Source organism: Manis javanica, chromosome 17 (genome assembly GCF_040802235.1).
Source record: "Manis javanica isolate MJ-LG chromosome 17, MJ_LKY, whole genome shotgun sequence".
NCBI classification, from domain to species: Eukaryota; Metazoa; Chordata; class Mammalia; order Pholidota; family Manidae; genus Manis; species Manis javanica.
In genome coordinates this window covers 46,533,058-46,551,258 of record NC_133172.1, presented here as the reverse complement: position 1 = coordinate 46,551,258, position 18,201 = coordinate 46,533,058, and the positions used below count along the sequence as shown (strand labels likewise).

The 18,201-nt window shown below is 51.2% G+C and overlaps 1 long non-coding RNA gene across 1 annotated transcript in view; it reads left to right on the top strand.

Moving 5' to 3' along the window:
• The first annotated feature begins 4,525 nt into the window (after positions 1–4,525).
• The window catches only part of LOC118973706 (uncharacterized), a 517,996-nt gene continuing 504,320 nt past the window's right edge, over positions 4,526–18,201 (top strand). The window contains exon 1 of the long non-coding RNA XR_012126596.1: positions 4,526–4,727. This is a non-coding gene — a long non-coding RNA (uncharacterized lncRNA). The remainder of the gene's footprint in view (positions 4,728–18,201) is intronic.

Here is an 18,201-nt window from a genome sequence, read left to right as displayed (position 1 = left end):
TGATGACTTGTATCCATAGTCTCTGAGTTACTAAAGGGCCTACCTCTAGCCGAGGAATCAAAGAGGCCTCCTCACCAGTGCGTGGAGGGACAGGAGTCTCCACTCCAGCCTGCCTCAGGGAATTGCAAAATCCAAGTGGGACAGATTTCTTCGGTACCCGAGGGTGTGGCCACTTCTGTCTTGCATCTCCTGGCCTCACTTCCCCACTAGGAGGGCTGCCCTAGAGTCAGTCGGAGGCGGGGTAGGGTGGCGCTGGTTCCTCCCCATGATTAGTCCCGCCTGGAGAAGCATTTGTTGTGTTTTCTGTGAAGTAACAGGCATGATAGTCACACCTGTGAGCCAGGCAGCCCCACTCCCATTTCTTTGCTGCTGTCTATTTTTATCCTGGCTCATTTACCCTGGGTGTTTTGGAAAACACAGACATATATACACACAACATCAGTGCTGCCAAAATCCACACCTCATCTCTGCTACAGGGTCTTTCCTTTGAGGCTGGTCTCTTGGAGAGCCAGTGCCTGCCTCTGGATTGGGCAGAGGACCTGGGGACGAGCCAGGACGAGGGGCTCTGTGCTGAGCAGTGGGTTTGGGGCATCATGGGAGGGAACATTATGTGACTCGTGCATCCACTGTGGTGAGCCTCCTTCTTCAGGTCCTCTTGTCTCTCGGGAGAGTCCGGCCCCTGCTATCTCAGCAGCAGGACCCTGAGCTGGAGAGTCAGAGCCCCTCCTTGAAGAAGATCGGGACCCCCTCATATCCATCATTGATCCCCTCACCAGACTCTGTCAGCAGCATCCTCTAAGCCCTTTCACTGCTGCTAACCAGGCTTGGAAAGGGGATCAAGTCTTATCTCTGTAGATGAATCCTACCTGCCTTTGTCTCCCCAACATCTCATTGCCATCTTGCTTTCCTTCCATGCTTGGGCATCTCTCTCTCTAACTTTCTAGATGGCCCTAGTTCTTTCTGCCATGTGAGCCCTCAAAGACAATAGACTGGGGCCCTCCCCATTCTTTCCCAAAGCAAGACTGGTTGCATGCATTGTGAAGGCAGAGAACAGGAACCCAGGGACCAGCCTGCGGACACGCAGGAGAGAACGTCCAAGAGATGCTCATAAAGTATGGATTCCCTGCCGCTGCTGTATATGAATGTGTGTGTGCATACACATGTGTGCACGTGTACACACCACACACACACACATGCACACACACACACACGGTAGAAATGTCTCTCCATTTGCACATGCCTTGCACCTGAAGAGCACTGGTGTTCTGCACACAAACAACCGTGTGCCCATATATTAGCCTGCAGAGCCCAGTCTTGGGTTTGCAACTGTCTGCAGAGCCTTGTCTGATGGCCCAGCTTTCATAAAATCTTTTTTATATTAAGAAAAGGCAATGTAATTTCAAAACCCTAGTGCTCACAGAACAGAAAGAGCCAGAAATGGCTCACTGTTTTGCTTTGAAAAATCTGAAACAGTCATTTCCAAACTTTTTTTTAAACAAAGTAGAATCCAGTTTTGAGATGAAATCCCCTGCAGACATGCTCATGTGTGTAAATGTGTAAGATGCAGAAAAGTGAAGTGACCAGCAGAAGGGAGCATTGGGTGCTGTCCGCTCTGCCTGCCCATGCTCCCCTCCCACCAGTGTGTCTGGGGGCACTTTAGAGAAGCCTTGGAGCACACTGTGAAAACCCTCGACCTAAGAGAACAAAGCCAGACTGCTTTTCCACGGGGGCCCACATCAAAGTCCTGGGTCTTGAGCTGGGCACCTTTCGGTAACACAGCAGTTGGGAATGGAGAATCGTCTCTGATGGAAGGAGAAGAGGCAGCCAGGACTCGCATCACTGAGTGGTCCTCTGCGCTGCTGCCCGAGGGAACCGTGACCTGCAGATGCTCACTCAAGCAGAGATGCAGAGGCGCCCTGAACACCTGCTCAAGTGGGGCTGACTGCCGGGCAACCCCACAGCCCACTGCAGCCAGCCTGTGTTCTCCAGGTCAGGCGATGACCTGCTTTCCTGCTGTGGAGGCCACCACCACCTGCAGGAATTGCCCGAAGCCCAGTTTGTCTTAGAAACATTGGAGCTTTGGAAAAGGGCTTCTGGAGTTTCCTGCAAATATATGAGGACACCTCCTAGAATTTTGGCATTTGCCTTATGTACTGAAACCCATCAAAGAGAACCATTGTGGGTGTTGCATATGCCAGGGCCCCTTTTAAGTGAGGCAATGTCTTCAGTATCCCTGAATTATATGCCAGTGAGATCTGGGGAGGGGTGGTCTCACAGCATTAGGAGAAAGGTGCTCAGGATGATGGCAGCAGCATGGAAGTCAGTTGTGGATGTCTTGCTAAACTTTATCCAAGAAATCTTTTCACCCACTGCAATACTTTGTAGCCCTCATCCTGTTTCCAGCCTTCCTATCACCAGGGTGACCAGTGGTGCTTGTGGGGTGGAGTCGGTTTATCACTGAGACTGACCCATAATTTTCTGACACTGGGCCTCAGAATTTTCTTCCTGGTATAAATTTGTCATTTTAGGGGCTCCTTGAAAGCATCCAGGTTTTACTAAAATCTTAGCAAAGGGTTATTTCTAGGGAATTTCTCCATACCCAGAAGCAGTAAGTCAGAAATATACCTGTACTATATAGACTCTTCATGCCAACTAGGAAATGTAAGACACCACGGGAGTGCTGGTTATTATCAGGTCTTGCTGCTTAATAGATCAGGAAGTGCATTTTGACAGAGAGGTGAGGCCTTGGCTTATGAAGAGTAAGGATGGAGGAGAAGTTGCGTTAATTAGAGCAACTTTAACTCCAGATTTCTAGTACTTATTTGTATAGGGAGTCCTGGATAGCTTGCCTTGGTCCAGTAAAATCACCATCAACAGATATCTGGCCCTATCAAGGAGTGGAGACATTTCCCAGTCCATGGGCGGGTGCTGTGTGGTCTAAGGTGCCACGAACCCAGAGAAGATGGTCAGAGCTCCAGATGGGACCTCTGAGGGTGGACCCAGGCACTGTTGTGGGGGCTCATGGACGTGCCCCCCTCTCCCATTGCTTGTGCTGATGCCCTTGAACCTTGTCACAGGATGCGGGTTGCTTGGTGATGAGAAGGGTGCTAATCTGGGAGGAAACCTGGGTGGTAAAGTTAACATGGAGAGAGAATCTTGACATAATCAGCCATTGTCCCAGTTTCCCTTAGAGCTAGGCTTCCAGCAGCACGCTACTTCTCCCTGTTAGACAGGTGGGCGGCGTGGGACTAAGAAAAGCTTCCCGGCTGCTGGAAGCCAGACATGTGTTTGCTTCAGTACATCGCCCTGGTGACACCAGATGCTGGAGGGAGTCCCTGCCATGGTCATATTGGTCCCTGGCCTCAAAGCCTTGGAGCAGGGGCTGTGTGAGTGTAGAAGGGCTATTTTGCTGAGAACAGAGGCAGCTGGATATGGGCTGCTCTGTCCCATGGGCCCCCCTCTGTCTCCTCTTGGCTTTCTAAGGGGCCAGAGGGGCCTCTTCCAAGGGCTTCACTTCTCGCCTTACACAGAGACCAAATCTGTGCCAACACTGTGGGACCTTGGCCCACACTGGTACCCCTCCCCGAGGGAGGCGGGTGTCATGGGAGCCCTTGGGCATCTCCTTGAAGCTGAAGAGTGAGGTGAGCTGTGATAAAGATACTAATTCCTACTGTAATATTGACAAGGAGATGAAAGATGTAGAACTCATATTCTGTCTCATCCATAAGCTCATATGCCTTTTCTTTTAAATTATAAATATTCATCATCTGAATGTATCTTTCCTGCCTTCCACTCTCTCTCCCTCTCTCCCTTATTTTTGCTCTTCTCCCTCCCTCCAAGCGTGGTGGGCACCTCCTAAGGACAAGACTCCCTTACGAGGGTCAGGATGCAAACCTGAGTAAGTCTTAGGCCCTGGAGGAAGGAGTCTGCAGCCCAGAGTGGAGGGGGTGAGAATCAGACATCTAAGCAGAGACACTCTAAGACGGATGAGTCCCGGAGAGGAGGCTGTGTGTGGCACGTGAGTGCAGAGGAGGGGACAGATCACTGGCTCTGGGGAGCTAAGGTAGCTTCCCAGAGGAGGTGACCCTTGAGCTGCATCTTGAAGGGAGAGATGTCCAAGCAGAGAGGGCGTAGGGACCTGGCAGAGGGCCTGGAATGTGCAAAGGCAGAGGAATCTGTTCTCTGTGTTAGTCACCAAGACTGGCCATGATGACAAAATGGGTGCAGCCCTGTCACCTGTCCCTGCTGTGGCTCCCCCTCCATCCAGGAGGGCCCCCTGCATTTCCGGCCTGGTGAGTAGCTGACTCCCTCGTCTCTAGTTCTAGGGCTTGTCTTCAAGGGCTGGAGGTACAGTGAGTCCTGCTGCTTGTAGGGAAAGATGCCAAGTGGAAGCAAACCTTCTCAGACAAATACCAGGTGGCTGGGGTTCAGCATTAGCAGTCTCAAGCAAGTATCGTGTTAAAAAGAATGTGGGGAGCAAAGAAGGCTCCACATTTCCCCCCATGTTCTTTTTGCCTCTCCAGGAGCTGCTGTCACATTAGGTGGGTGAGCTGTTCCTTCCTCTAAGAAAGCAGGCCTCAGGCCTCGGAGACAAGACGCCGCAGCAGAGGTCAAGGCAGGGATGCCCACAGAGCAGCCCTGGGACTTCGTGAGTGTGGGATGAGTCCAGGACTCAGGATTTTTGAGTTTTGTCAGGTGATGGCCTGTTTGGAGTGTCAAGGGTTGAGGTAAGAACAGGCAAGATTTCCTCCCTTCAAAGGTTTCCAGCTGCTTCTCTCCCCCTCCTGCCCGCCTTCCCTCCCAGACGTGGGCAGTCCTGGACCTGGCAGGGAGGCAGATGGGCCTGCTGGGGAGCACTGGAGAAGTGATGTGGGTCTTCTAGTGCTTTCTGAAGACATCTTTCCTGGGGTCACGTTAAAACCGAGGAATTAGTTGCCTGGCTCCTGCGGTGTGTAATCTCCTGATTGCCTCTGTCTGAATCCACATCCCCGGGAACCCCTGAGGCAGGGCTGAGCAGCGTGTGGGGCCTGACCACTGTCGCTCCCCACTGCCCGGTCTGTGACATCGCTTGTGCTGCGCCTCCTTCCCACCCGGCTGCCTGCCTCTGCCCATGAGCGCTCTCCCTCTGCTGTGCGAACACGCCATCCTGGGGGTCACGTGCGCGTCTGCCCCACCTTGCCGTGCACAAGCTCTTCCTTCTGCCAGGACTGCCCGCCCCTTTGCCTCCCTCTCTGCTCTTACAGGCCCATGTGCACCAGCTCAGATGCTGCTCTACAGGAATCCTTCCTCTTCCTCCTGGGCCTCCTCCACCAACCCTAACCTGGGTGGTCCTGCGTGTTTCTACTGCTGGACCTTGGATTCCAGAAGGGCAGGAATAATATCCCTGCATGCATCCCATGCACATGTGATAAAGGAGCGGAGGGGGGATACATGCCAGCTCGGCTGCAGGCTGGGTTGTGGGCCTGCCCTTACCTGTAGGTTTGGGGCATTCCTCCCCTGAGAGCAGGCAGGTCTGTGGCTCCTCCAGGTGGTCTGCTGGGTCTTTGTTGGATTTAGGGGACAAACGCTCTCTTGTCAGCTCTTGGTTTCCATTTTCCTTAGAAATAAGAGAGCTGTAATGTAAGTCATCATTTCTGCTGTTTGTCTGTCTGGAGAGGAGGCTCATCGTGTGAACTCTGCCCTTCTGACACCAAATGGCACAAGGGAGGACCTGGCGTGGGCCTGCTCCCTGGCATCTCAAGCTAGTGATGGGCAAAGACAAACCCCAGAGCATAAGCACCACCCCAAGAATAGATGTGGGCTGGTGGGTGGGGCCTCTTCTGACAGTGTCCCTAGAGGCTGCTGCTCCAGGAAATACGAGGGACATGTAGTGTCTCCCCCAAAATTCATGTTCACCCAGAATGTCAGAATGTGACCTTATTCAGAAATAGGACCTTTGCAAATATAATTAGTTTAGGATCTCAAGATAGCGGGATCCTGGATTGAGGATGGGTGCCAACCCCAATTCCGATGTCCTCATAAGAGGAGAGGACCCCAGGACCCAGGCAGAAGGCCATGTGAAGATGGAGGTGGAGTGATACAGGTACGAGCCCAAGAATGCCACAGATTGCCAGGAGCCTCCAGACGCTGATGAGAGACATGGAGAGGGCCTACCCTCAGAGTGCCCAGAAGGAACCCAGTCATGCCAACACCTTGATTTTGGACTTCTGGTCTCCAGAACTGTGAGAGATACATTTATGTTGTTTAAAGTGATCAAGTGTATGTTATGACAGCCCTAGGAAACTGGTACAGGGTGTTCGGGGCCTCTGGCCTTGCTTCTCCTCCTTCCACGACTCCAGAGCTTCCCCACTCAGTGTCTTCTCTGGTATGTGTAAGCTATAAAAAGCTGATGTCACACAGATGGAAAAAAACTGGGTCACAGTCTGTGCCACGTGAAGGTGTTAGAGGGGCTGGATGCCCGACTCATGATGTCATCCTGAACCAGCCCAATGATAGATCATTGCCTCCGTTCTCTGCCTTCCAGTCTGTCATCTTTTCTTTCTTTAAAGATTAGATCCAAAAGGGGAAGAGGTAGCAAAGAAACAAATGAGGCTACTGGCAAGATGCAGGGGTCTAGAAACATTCTTGATTTAGCAGGCTGGACTCCAGTGGGTCCTGGGTACCCTGTTCCTGTCTCTGACCACATTTCCTGTGGCTTCTCAGCTCTAGAAAACAGATGAGCAATGTATCAGTTCACTTTCACTGTGTAACAAGCCACCCCAAAATCTGGTGCCTTCAGTAAACAACATTAATTTAGCTGACGATTCTGCAGGTCAGCACTGTGGGGTCCCTTTGGCAGCGGTTTCTGCTGGGCTCACTCACCTGTCCGTGGTCAGGTGTCAGGTTGGCTGGAGGTAGGCTGGTCTACGATGGCCTCATCATGTGATGGGTGGATGACTGCAGCTTAGGTTCATGGGGGTGACTGGGACTTGTATCTCTAATCCTACAGCAGGCCAATGGCGAGACTCCAAGAGAGAGTGAGCAGGAGTCTTGGGGCCTAAGCTCGACACATCACTTCCCCTGCATTCTGTTGACAAAAGCAAGTTGGAAGACCAGCCCTGATTCAAGGGATGGGGAAGCAGGCACTGTGTCAAGATGAGAGGAGCTGCAAAGGGCATGGTCGCGGGAGGGGTAGAGAGCTGGGGCTGTGTCTGCTAACGGCTCACCCCCAGCCAGCCCTCTTCTTGGCCTGGGAGGGGCAGCTCACTTAGCCCTGGATTCTCTGCTACTTTGCTGGCCTCTCAGCCAGGAGTCTTACAGGGAGAGGAGAGGGCAGAATCCAGCTTTTAGTACCTAAATGTCCAGTTGGATCTGTACAGTGTCATTACAGAACCACTTCATTCCTCAAATGTTTATTCTAGCCCCCAGCTCAAGGCCAGGCAGAGAGAGCCACAGATGAGGCTGGAGATCTTAGTAGTTAAGAGCTTTGACTTTGGAGTCCGATGGGTGTGGTTTTGAATCTCTGTTCTTCCAGGCTTTGAGCTTTGGGCCAAGTCAATGTACTTTCTGGAGCCTGTTTCATTATCAATAAAATGTGGACAATAACGTCTGTCTTTTGGGGAAGCTATGAGGTCTGCCTCAGATACTGAAGGTAAAGTGCTTTGCGCAGCAGCTGGTCTGCAGTGGACACTAACTAAATGGTAGCTGTTATTATTAATAATACATGTAGGCTGAGGGAACGCATAGATGAATGGATGTCTGGGCAACTGTCAGCCAAATGTGCGTAACTGATGCTTACTCCCTCCCCATCCTGGCCCAAATAAAATATACAAAGAGTCTAAGGAAAGCTGTTAGCTGTCACTGACTTTGACAACGAGAAACCTCACAGTCACAACTACTTTGTGACAGGGCATGAGGATGAATTAATAACACCCCATTCACTTCTGGTCTGCAAAAGCCAGCAGCCCCCTCAGTGTGCCCACAAACTCCTCCTCCCATCGCCGCGTGCTCACCAGAGCGCACCTGCGCCGGGGCTGCTGAGAGGCATTTTCCCCTCAGTTGCCTGGACGATTTTATCTCAACACCTGCAAACGGCTTTCCTTTTCTCTTCCTTCCTAGACCGAAGTGTGCCTTAGCTCTCCACGCTGCCGCCTGCCTCCTGAGTGGAGTCGGCGGGGAGGGCAAGGAGAGAGGGGAATGAATAGACACTCAGCTGGCCCCTCTTGGAGGCTGGAGCTGTTTTTAGTTCTGCCTTTCCGGCTGGTGGGATTGGCCCTGGGGTCTGGGCCCAGCCTGGTAAATTAATAACAAAGGAAGAAGGCGAGGGCCCCAAAAGTGCTGGGAGAGGGGAGGAAGCTGCTGCCCCGATGCTGCTGAGCTCAGGCGCTAGCCTTCGTTCCTCTCCGTCGTGTTGTAAGGGACAGTTTCCCCTTTGAAAGTGCATAGCCTTCCTCCAGATGCTCTTTGTCACATGACCCAATGCAATTCAAACAATAACTCACCCCTCCATGTATTTTTAGTGGAAAATAAAAACACATTCTGTAATCCACAACAGCATGCCCGCATGAATAATAAGAGAACATGGACAAAGCTGGGTTTTGGAGCGGTGCGGGAATCATGAAGCTTCCAGGAGGAGAGAAAAAGCCTCTAGGTTTTCTTAAATGGCATTTATAAGTGGGGCTGCCCCCAGGAGTCCGGGATGGGTCGGAGTTGGGGTCTTTGGTGCGCAGTGGGTAAGTTGTAAGAGGGTCAGTTTCTGGAGGCAAATAGGCTCCAGGCTGATACAATCTGTTGGTGGAAATAACTCTGGATTTAGATCTAACAAAGACTATAAAAGAGCCTCCGAGACTTGTTTTCCAGCCGTTCAGGAGTGGGGTGGTTTTAAATGAAGGGCAGATGTTCCCGGAGGCCCAAATCTGTCTCTCCCAGTCCTGCTGGAACCTTATTAAAGGATAAAAAGAAAGGCAGGACTTTTATGGTAAGGAAGAAACGCTTGATGAAGCAGCTTCTCCAGCTAAGAGAGGGGTTCTGGGGACATGTGGAGAAGGTGGGATCTCGTCTTTCTGCAAGGGGCACAGGGGAGATGAGGAGGGGAGGTGGGGGCCCTGTGCCGGGGCCCTGATCTGACAGGCAGGGTCAGGGCAGTGGGGAGGGGCTGGAGGGACAGCTGAGGGGGCTCCCAGCAGGGGCTCATCTTAGGTCTCCTGTCAGGTCAGCACCCCTGCCAGGCCAGTCCTTGCCCCACAGCTCTGGTGTCCACACAGGACACACTGTGACCCCGTGGGAAAGGGGACTGAAGCGGGATCCCCTGCTTCCCGAGGCAGCACAGCACCTGGAACCTGGGAGGAGCTCGGTCGTTATTCTGGTGACAAAAAAGCACGTGCTCCTTGCAGCAGGGACTCCTCACCTTTATTCACAGGAGTCGGGGGCTTCAGGTTGGGGGAGGTAGAGGTACCACGGACTGAGTTAGAACCATAACCACCTCTGGGACCATCTGAGCAGTTCACCTCACCTGTCTGCACCAGGTCAGGCCGTAGGACCAGGGAGCAGGCAGGGAAACTGAGGGGGCCCAGCTGTATGAATGGCACGGGTGCTGGAGCAGGGAGCCTGCTGCGTGGTGAGCTTGGGGTCAGCCTGGGGCTGCAGAGGTGGGCCCTGACCACGAGAAGGGTGCCGCCAAGTTGGGAGCCTGGGGCCTAGAGGAGAGGCCAGACAGGCTTTCATTCGGGTTTGGAGGGCGGCCAGTGGGGGTCATGGCGCACCTTTCCTGGCCATCTCCCAGCACTCCTCTCTCCCCTCCCTGGTCTCCTGGCCTCAGTCTTTCGGGCAGCAGTCTGTTTCCCAGAAGGCAGCCAGCGTGGTCTGTGTAATCAATGATCTAACCACGCCACTCTCTCTCCCTTGCATCCCCCCATGGCTTCCAGTTACTTCCAGAGTAGAGTCCAAGCTCCACAATGTGTGACACACAGCCTCCTGAAATCTCCCGTGTGCTTTCTGCTCACTCCCCTTCATCCTGAGGTCTGGGTATGTGGCATGGGGTTCCCTGAGTGACCCACTCACTGCACTGCATGCCTGCATGTTGTTACAGTTGTGTCAGCACCCTCTCCTCAGTACCCCTGTTTACCCCCAGGGCATCTGTATTTTTGATGGGCATTTCCATATTTCACATGGCTTCACACCTCAGGAAACTGCCCGAGGACATTCTCAGTCTCAGAATGATCTGTTTACCCAGTAGGAGAGCCATTTGGTGGTGGTGATTGGGTGGGGAGTAGGCTGGGCTGCCTCAGGAGCCATCTGCAATCAATGGATGAGGAGCAGGTATCGGAGACTAAATATCCGGCTTCCAAGGGCCTCCCCAGGACAGTTCCGAGGTGTGCCCCAAACAGCCTCTCAGGGGGCTCCCAGGGGGATGTGTCGGTTGCCTCCACAGTGACCCACTTGTTAATGCTGTTAACTTTGAAAACAAAAGAGTTGTTTTACCAGCAAAAACAGAGTTTTTCGGGAATGGCAGAGAATTGCAATCTGGGACATGAAGGCTACAGTTACCCATAGGTATGTGGGAGAACAAAAGAGAGGATTCCTCTTTTGTAGCAGGTAGGGCCAGGGTGGGAGGGCTGTTCTAAGCCGGTATCGTGGCTTCTCATTGGCTGAGTTGTGAGAGTTTCTCAGTGGCTGGGCTGTTGCGGGGTGGGGGAAGGCAGAAACCTCCCTTCTATCGGTTGCAGAGTAACGTAGCTGAGAAGGTAAGGGAGTCTCTTTCTGAGATTTATCGGGAGTCTGGTGAGATTTTCCCCGGGGTGGTGGGCGTGAGGGCTCCCCCTGCAGGCCTCATGGTGCCATGTCAGTGACGTGTCCCTTCAGTAATTTCCACAGTGCATGCAGGCTTTCCTCTCTTCCCTGTTACGGACTGGATGTCTGTGTCCCCCCACATGGGTATGCTGAAACCCTACCCCACAGTGCGGGGGGGTTTGGAGGTGGGGGTTTTGGGAGGTGATCAGGTCATGAGGGTGGAGCCCCCATGAATGGGATTAGTGCCCTTATAAGAGTCCTGAGAGAGGGAGAGACAGAGAGACAGAGAGAGAGCGAGCTTGCTAGCTTTCTGTGCTCTCCGAACCACGTGAGGACACAAGGAGAAGCTGGCAGTCTGCACCTGGGAGAGGGCACTCACCAAAGGTGACCCGACCACGCCGGCATCCTGATCCCAGCCTCCCAGCCTCCAGAACTGTGAGAAACCAATTTCTGTTGCTTTTTCTAGCCACTCAGTGTGTGGTATTTTAGTGTAGCAGCCCAAGCTAAGACATCTGTCTTACTGTCCCTCTCCCTTCCCAGCTTTACAGGATCACCCCAAATATTCCTTCGCATCCTAGTTCTAATTCTGGGCTCTGCTCTGGGGGACCACAAACCATTCCGTGTCTGCTGTTCATTCTGCCTGGGTGGTTTTCAGCTCAGACACTGCTGGGGAGCCTTCTCTGAGCTGGCTGCCCTGCTCTGTGCCCCCGAGGCACCTGGCTCTGTCCTCTGGCTGACTTGCTGGTTGGCGTGGGCCGTGCCTTCCTGTTTGTGTTTCCAGAGGCTGGCAGAGCATCTGGCATGTAGTCGGGGTTCCATACATATGTGTGCAGTGCACTGACGTGATGAACACTTGCAAGTGTTAGCAGTCTGGGCTTGGAATCAGCGTCAGATAGTGTCTTCTGTGTTTTACAGATTCTTTGTCCCTTAGCCAAAATATATAAAATAATTTTTTGAATAATATCTTGCATTTGCATAGTTGTGAGGGCTTCTTGAAGCACTTTTATGTCAGGTTGGGTCTCATCTAAATTCTGTCATGAGCCAATAGATTGACCCATTTTACAGGTAAGGTCACTGAGGCATGAAGGCTAGTGGGCTGGCCTGAAACAATACCATAAAGGTAGACATTGCAGTCCAGAGAGGTTAGGTAAATGGCCCAGAGGCACACAGCACAGAGCCATCAAAAGAGAGTTGACCAGAACTAAGGCTTATCTGTCTCCAGAGTCTTTCTTTTTCCTGACCAACTACCTAGAGTGGGTGTCTGCTTTTGTCAGGCTCTGTGTGTGGAGGCCACACCTCCACTCTTCATTTCATTCTCACAACAGTCTTCTGAGCTAAACAGTGCGGTTCCCTTTTTCAGATGAGGAGACTGAGGTTCTGAGAGGTTCTCGGGAAAAAACCAAGCTCTGCCCCAAGTCAGTCTGATTCTGTATCCAGAGCTTTTACTCTACAGCCAGCCCATTCCATTTTCCTAAACTTTTTTGTATTTCATACCCCAGGGCAGATAGCAAGGGAGAGGATATTTCTGGAATATGTCTTTAATGGCAGCACTGATCATAAACCTTAGGTGCTTGGGTCTGTGGGGCTCAGGGTTTCAAGCAGAGATGCCAGTGGTGGGCAGAGCCAGGAGTGCTGAGGCAGCTGTTGCTGCTGGTGGGGCCATAGGAAGATGTATGCCTCAGATTTATGGGGGTTTGTTAGCAGGCTGAGGAGGAGGAAGAAGAGGTGGTAGAGGAGGAATTGCTTCCTTTCTCTTGCCAGCCTGCAGCAGACCAGCCCCTCTGCACACAGCTCCACCTGCCTTCTCCCTCCTTTGGGGGAGGTGGGAGATCAGGTGGCAAAGGCCAGATGTTTGCCAAGTTGAGAAAGGCTTTCCATCATTTGCAGCTCAAATGGCCTGGCTCCTCCCTTCTGCCCTCCTCTCTACCTCATGTCCCAGCCGTCACCAAGGCTCCAGTTCTGCCTCAAGCGTTGTCTATCCCTTGGCTCCATTCCACATCGCTTGCTTGGACAACTGGAGGTGCCTCCTTGCTGTCCCTCTGCTTCCACGCCTGTCCCAAACTGTCCCTACCACATTGGCCCCAGAGCAGCCCCTTCACAAATGCAAACCCTACCATGTCATCTTCCTGCTTAACTCCTTTTGTGGCTCCTGATAATAATAGTGTGAGTTTATAAACTGTCATGTGCTGGTAAACTGGCTGAGAAAGAAAAGTCCTGATTTATAGTGTTTGCTGATTGCTATAGTGCACAGACTCCCACTCTTTCAGGCTGTGCTGGTCTGGCTGCAACCCTCTGGAATAGTTAACACTGGCTGTCTTTGAGTGTCAGGAAGTGGCTCCAGCACCTCACTACATAGCACTGTTGAGGCCCCTGGCACTGTTTGAAGGATTTTATCCTTGACCATGTCCCTCCCCTGCCTGGCAGGCCCTCTCCTCTTGTCTGTATTCATCCAAGTCTTCCCCACTCCCCAGCCCCTCTTCCGGGCTCCCTTGCCCCAGAAACCCTTTCCAGCCTGAACCCATTGCTCCAGTAGCGGGAGATACTGCCATCAACACCCAGTTTGCCCTTCCTAGCAGGATCCTGAGTCCCTTCCCTTGGTGAGTATGGTCCGTTTCAGGTCCCAGCCACCATCTGTGAGTTCTAGGTGTTACTGACACTTGTCAGTCATCAGGCCATTCCAGTGAGTGTTGACTGAGCCCCAACCATGGAGTCAGTCTCTCTCTACTGCTGGTTGGGGAACAAAACTGGCAACCTCGAGCCCCACCTTGGGGAGCAGGGAGCTGGTCTCATGAGCATCAGGAGATTCCAGAAGCCACAGCCCTGCAGCTCCAGCACTTTGTGGTGATGAGCAGGTGCTGTTCGACCTTAGCCTGACCTTGGTTCTCCTTCAGTTACACTTCCTCATCCTCTTCATGGAGGGAGGCCACTTATCCTCATCAGCAGATTACGTGCCCATTAGTGGGAAATCACAAAGGACTGAAGGGGGATTTCAAGGTCAAGATGCATGTTTTCTATTGAGAGAACTGTTCTGTAGAGAAAGAAAGGAGAACCATGGCTGTTTTTCCTGCCTTAGTGCCCCAAGAGGTAGGGTGTCCCCCAAATCCTACTTGGAACCTGCCATCCCCACTCCAAAACCTCACCGCTTCCTGCTTCCCACTATGAAAAGACTGAGCTTGGTATTAAAGAATCCTTAACATTAAAACAAAAATGAACTATATGTTAATCCCTAAATGGCAAAATCTAAAAGATCTATAAAATTCAGTGCTATCAAGGCCACTGCAAAACGTCATGCTTGTATACCATCCATGGGAGAAAACAGTGGCCCAGACCCTCCATTTGGATAAAACTTTGGTATTATCTAGAGAAAATAACAACTTAACGTTTGTGGAATCTATGAAATTCATGTAAATGGTGGCATGAGTGCATCAGAGATGTGGGTATTATTTCTTTTTTTTTTTGTAAAAACAAAACATTGGAAATAACCTAAATATTCATCAATAGGGGACTGGTTGAATCAAGGGCAATGTACTTATAAAATGCAGCAAAATCTTTCATTTTAAAAGGTGTGATAGATTTGTGGGTGATGATCTGGCCAACGGTCTGTAATGCGTTAATAGGTAGGGATTAAAACAAGTTGCAGAGTGTATCTGATGTCCCACCAGAGCAGCAGCCGTGTCTCTTATTCATAGCTGTCCCCGGCACCTGGGACAGAACCTGGCTCCAGGAAGTACTCTACACCTGTGGCCATTATTACTATTGTCAGTGGGCTGTAAAGAACTGAATGAATCCTACTTTGTGAAATCCTATGTAGGAGCATAGAAAAACTTTGGAAGGAATCTGATGACAATATTAACAGAGCTTACTCCTGTTTGGAGTAGAATTGCAAGGAGGGGATGAGACACTCAATTGTGTTTTGTCCATTTCTGTATTGTTTGAATTTGGTATGAGTTTGTATTATTTTTGTGATTCATATAAAAGCCAAAAGAATTGGAAAAAATATCCCTTCACAATTTCTGCCCTGGTGTTACACTCTACATCTGCTATTAATACCTCTAATATATATCATCAGGCCCTATTGTAGGTCTAGGGGCTAGTCCTGCTTCTATTGATTACTGCCTGGTAACCTGTGGGAGATAAGAGCTATTCTGTCATGGTGACAGGGAGAATCATGTGTGCACAGATGTGGTTCATAACTACTAACTGCCTTCTACCATCCCTGGAGTTTCATTCACTGACTCTCCCACTTCAACTTTTTTTGCCCCAGGGCCTTTGCTCTAGTTCGTCAGATAATCATTAGTTTCTGAAATACAACCAAGGATGAGACCCTTAGGAAGATCCAGCCCAGCTCTCTCATTTTGTGGAAGCCAGGGCTGAGAGAGGTTAAATGATTTACTCAAAGTCACACAGCTTCCAAGTGGTACAGATGGTATCCTCTCTGAATGCCAAAGCCACATGCTTTCATTGCCCTGCACTGCCTGGCAGAGACTCAATGTTTCCCTTCCCAAAGGGACTCCTAGAGGCAGAGATGCCTTCCCCCAAGAGGAAGGATTCTCCAGTGGGGGCTTTTAACATTCTGCCACTCTTTCTCTCTGGCCCTAAGATAGGAAGGGACTGGACTGGAGAAGGACACCCACAGTTATCGACTCAGGGACTCTCCCTCCCTGGCTGGTCTTTAGTGACATACCTTCGGGGCCAACCTCCCCACGAAGAAGTCTTCCTTGATCATCACTAGCCTTAAAGTCAGCCAAGTCTGGGTTGACATCTCTGCTCTAGTTAGATGTGGGCCTTGAATTACTGAGCTGCACAATGGGGTTAGTGTGACCTACCTGTCAGGTGAGATAGCAGTCACACACCTGCCCGGTATGGGGTCTGCATGCCATGTGCAAGCTCATTGGATGGTAGACACATCTGAGTCTGTTTGATTAAAGGAAGGCCTTTTCCTCCTGGGTCTCAAGGCCCCTGCTACCTGTGACGGGGTACAGGACAGAGAGGTGACTTCTGGCCACTGTCTCCAAGTCACTGTAGTTGTCTTGTGACCAGTCCAGAGGTCCCTAAATACACATGGGAGCAGGGAGGTAGAGTCATTATCAGCATGGTCTTAGTAGCCTTAGAGTCCTGGGTTTGAGTCCCAGATCTGCCATTTACCATCTACGTGACCTTAGGCAAGTCCTGTGAATTCATGAGCCTCCATTTCCTCATCTGCAAATTTGAGCTAATATTAATTAACATGTACTTGGGGTGAATATTACATGAAGCAAAGGATGTAAAGCACTTCGCTTGATGCATGGTGTGTTGTAAACACCACTAAGTGGCAGCTTCTTTTAATATTTTATCACTGTTTTTAGTATTACAGCCTGGTAGTCCTTTGTGCTCTTTACCAAATATTTTCTGTTTGCCTCTGGGCGAATGGTAGGATTGTACTTCTCTGACCCATTAAAATTAGGCTTGGCCTCTGACTTGCATGGGGCCAGTGAAATGTAAGAAGAAGGATGCGTGTCACTCTGGGCAGAAGTTTTAGGGAGCAGAGTATAATTTGCTACCTTTCCTTCTCCTGCCACAGGAACTGTGATGAGTAGAAACCCTGCCCTGAACATACAGTGCACATGACAAACAGACCCTTTATGAGGATAAGTCACTGAGAGGTGGGCTCAGTTGTTACAGCAGCATAGCTTGGCTTCTCCTGACTGATACACATGGGCCGACACCAGAGGTGATAAAGAGCCTTCTGCTTTGTCAAGCGAAGAGGGAGAGGAGAGAGGAGGAGTTCTTGCAGTCCCTCCCTCACACAGGGCATTTTTGTCCAATGATGTGATTAAAGCTAGCAGGCCTGCACCCTCCTCCCTCTGCTGGGAACAAGTAGGATGCATGTGGGAGGCTGCACAGAGTGGGGGCCAGATTCAGACTGCAGCTGTGTGTTTCCCCTTTGGAACCAGTTAGTCCTCTGCCAGAACTTCCCTGTCTATTTCTCCTCAAAGAGTGGGCTGTTGTGCTTCTTGCGGTGTGAACGTCCAAGTGACTTCCAAGGATCACCACTCATGAGGATTTTAAAACTACATTCATCAAGGCAGTGCTGTGAAACTCCCCCGCACCTGCTCCCTGCGGAATCCCCCAGCAGGCTTCCTGGGCAGGGCCACCGGGGGAGGGCCCTGGGTGGAAATACCGCTCCCCCAGGACCCCCTGGGTCCCTGTGCTAGGGAGCACAGGCGAAGGTGGTTGAAAACCCAGGTCCTCCCGGACGAGCTGATGTTTGACTCACACTCATTTCTGTTAAGGTATCAATGGCAGATACACAGTTATTCCAGCCCAGACTCTTCAGTGGAGGTGAGCAACAAGAAACCAATTGCCTAAATTCCAAGAGATGGAGCCAAAAGGGGTAAAAAGAGACACTGAAAGAGAAGATTAGGGGTAGGGTGGGCAGCAAGCCACACTCCCCTGGGGAATGATGCAGGGATTTGAGGTCAGGCCTAGGTTCAAAACCTGATGCTGCCACTTGGCAGCTGTGTGCTCTTCAGGGGGAAAAGTGGATCGTTCTGACACCACACGAGTGCACTTGGCTCTGTTCTTGAGATAGGTGAGTGCTTGTCCTGGGATGTAAGTGGGGCACTCAGAATGCCCCCACCATCTGCATGCTTTATTTTGTGCTTCTTAAAATAGATCAGCACCACTACCAAGAGCCATCTTTTCTTTGTTTCACTGCAGGGAATAAATTAAATCAACTGCAGTGAAACAAGCATTTATCTAGTTCTTACTACATGCAGGCCCTGGACTGGGTATGGTAGAGAGAAGGGGAAAGGCTACTTACTGGTATAGTTCCTAAGGCACCATAGGGAGAGCTCCAGGTTAGAAAGCAGGGGGATTGCTCTGGGGAAGTCATTTCTCTCCCCTGGGACTCAGACTTCCCTGGGACCAAAGGGAGAGAGACCAGTGGCATCTTCTCTGACACATTTGGGGGGATTAAATGAAGGAGTGTGTATGAAAGCCATTTGCAAGTAGCAAAGCTCTGTACAAGTGTGAGTGTTTGAATGATTACTGAATCCAGTGGCATCCACTTGGAGGTCATCCTGATTGTGTCCATGTGTCCCCATGAGAGCTTGCTGGGGTAGCTTGATTGCAGACATATGACTGGACTTGGTTTGTCCTGGGGGCCCAGGCAGCCCTCCATGTACACTTCTTTGGAAGAGAGGGGCTGTTGCTTCCACCCACCAAACGGATTCTTAACTGAGAGCCGCCCCTGCATTCCTGTTCTGAGGAAGGACTGGAACTCTGTTCTGCTGGAAGAAATGCTACCCATCTGGCTCATATGGCTGGCCGGCAGTGTGCCAGGGAATTGTCTTTGGTGTTGAAACAGCAGAGACTCAGAGGGAGGCTGGAGAGATGCGTTTGGACCTCCCTGGGGGAGGACGTGCAAGGGGTTGGCCACCAGTGAACTCCATG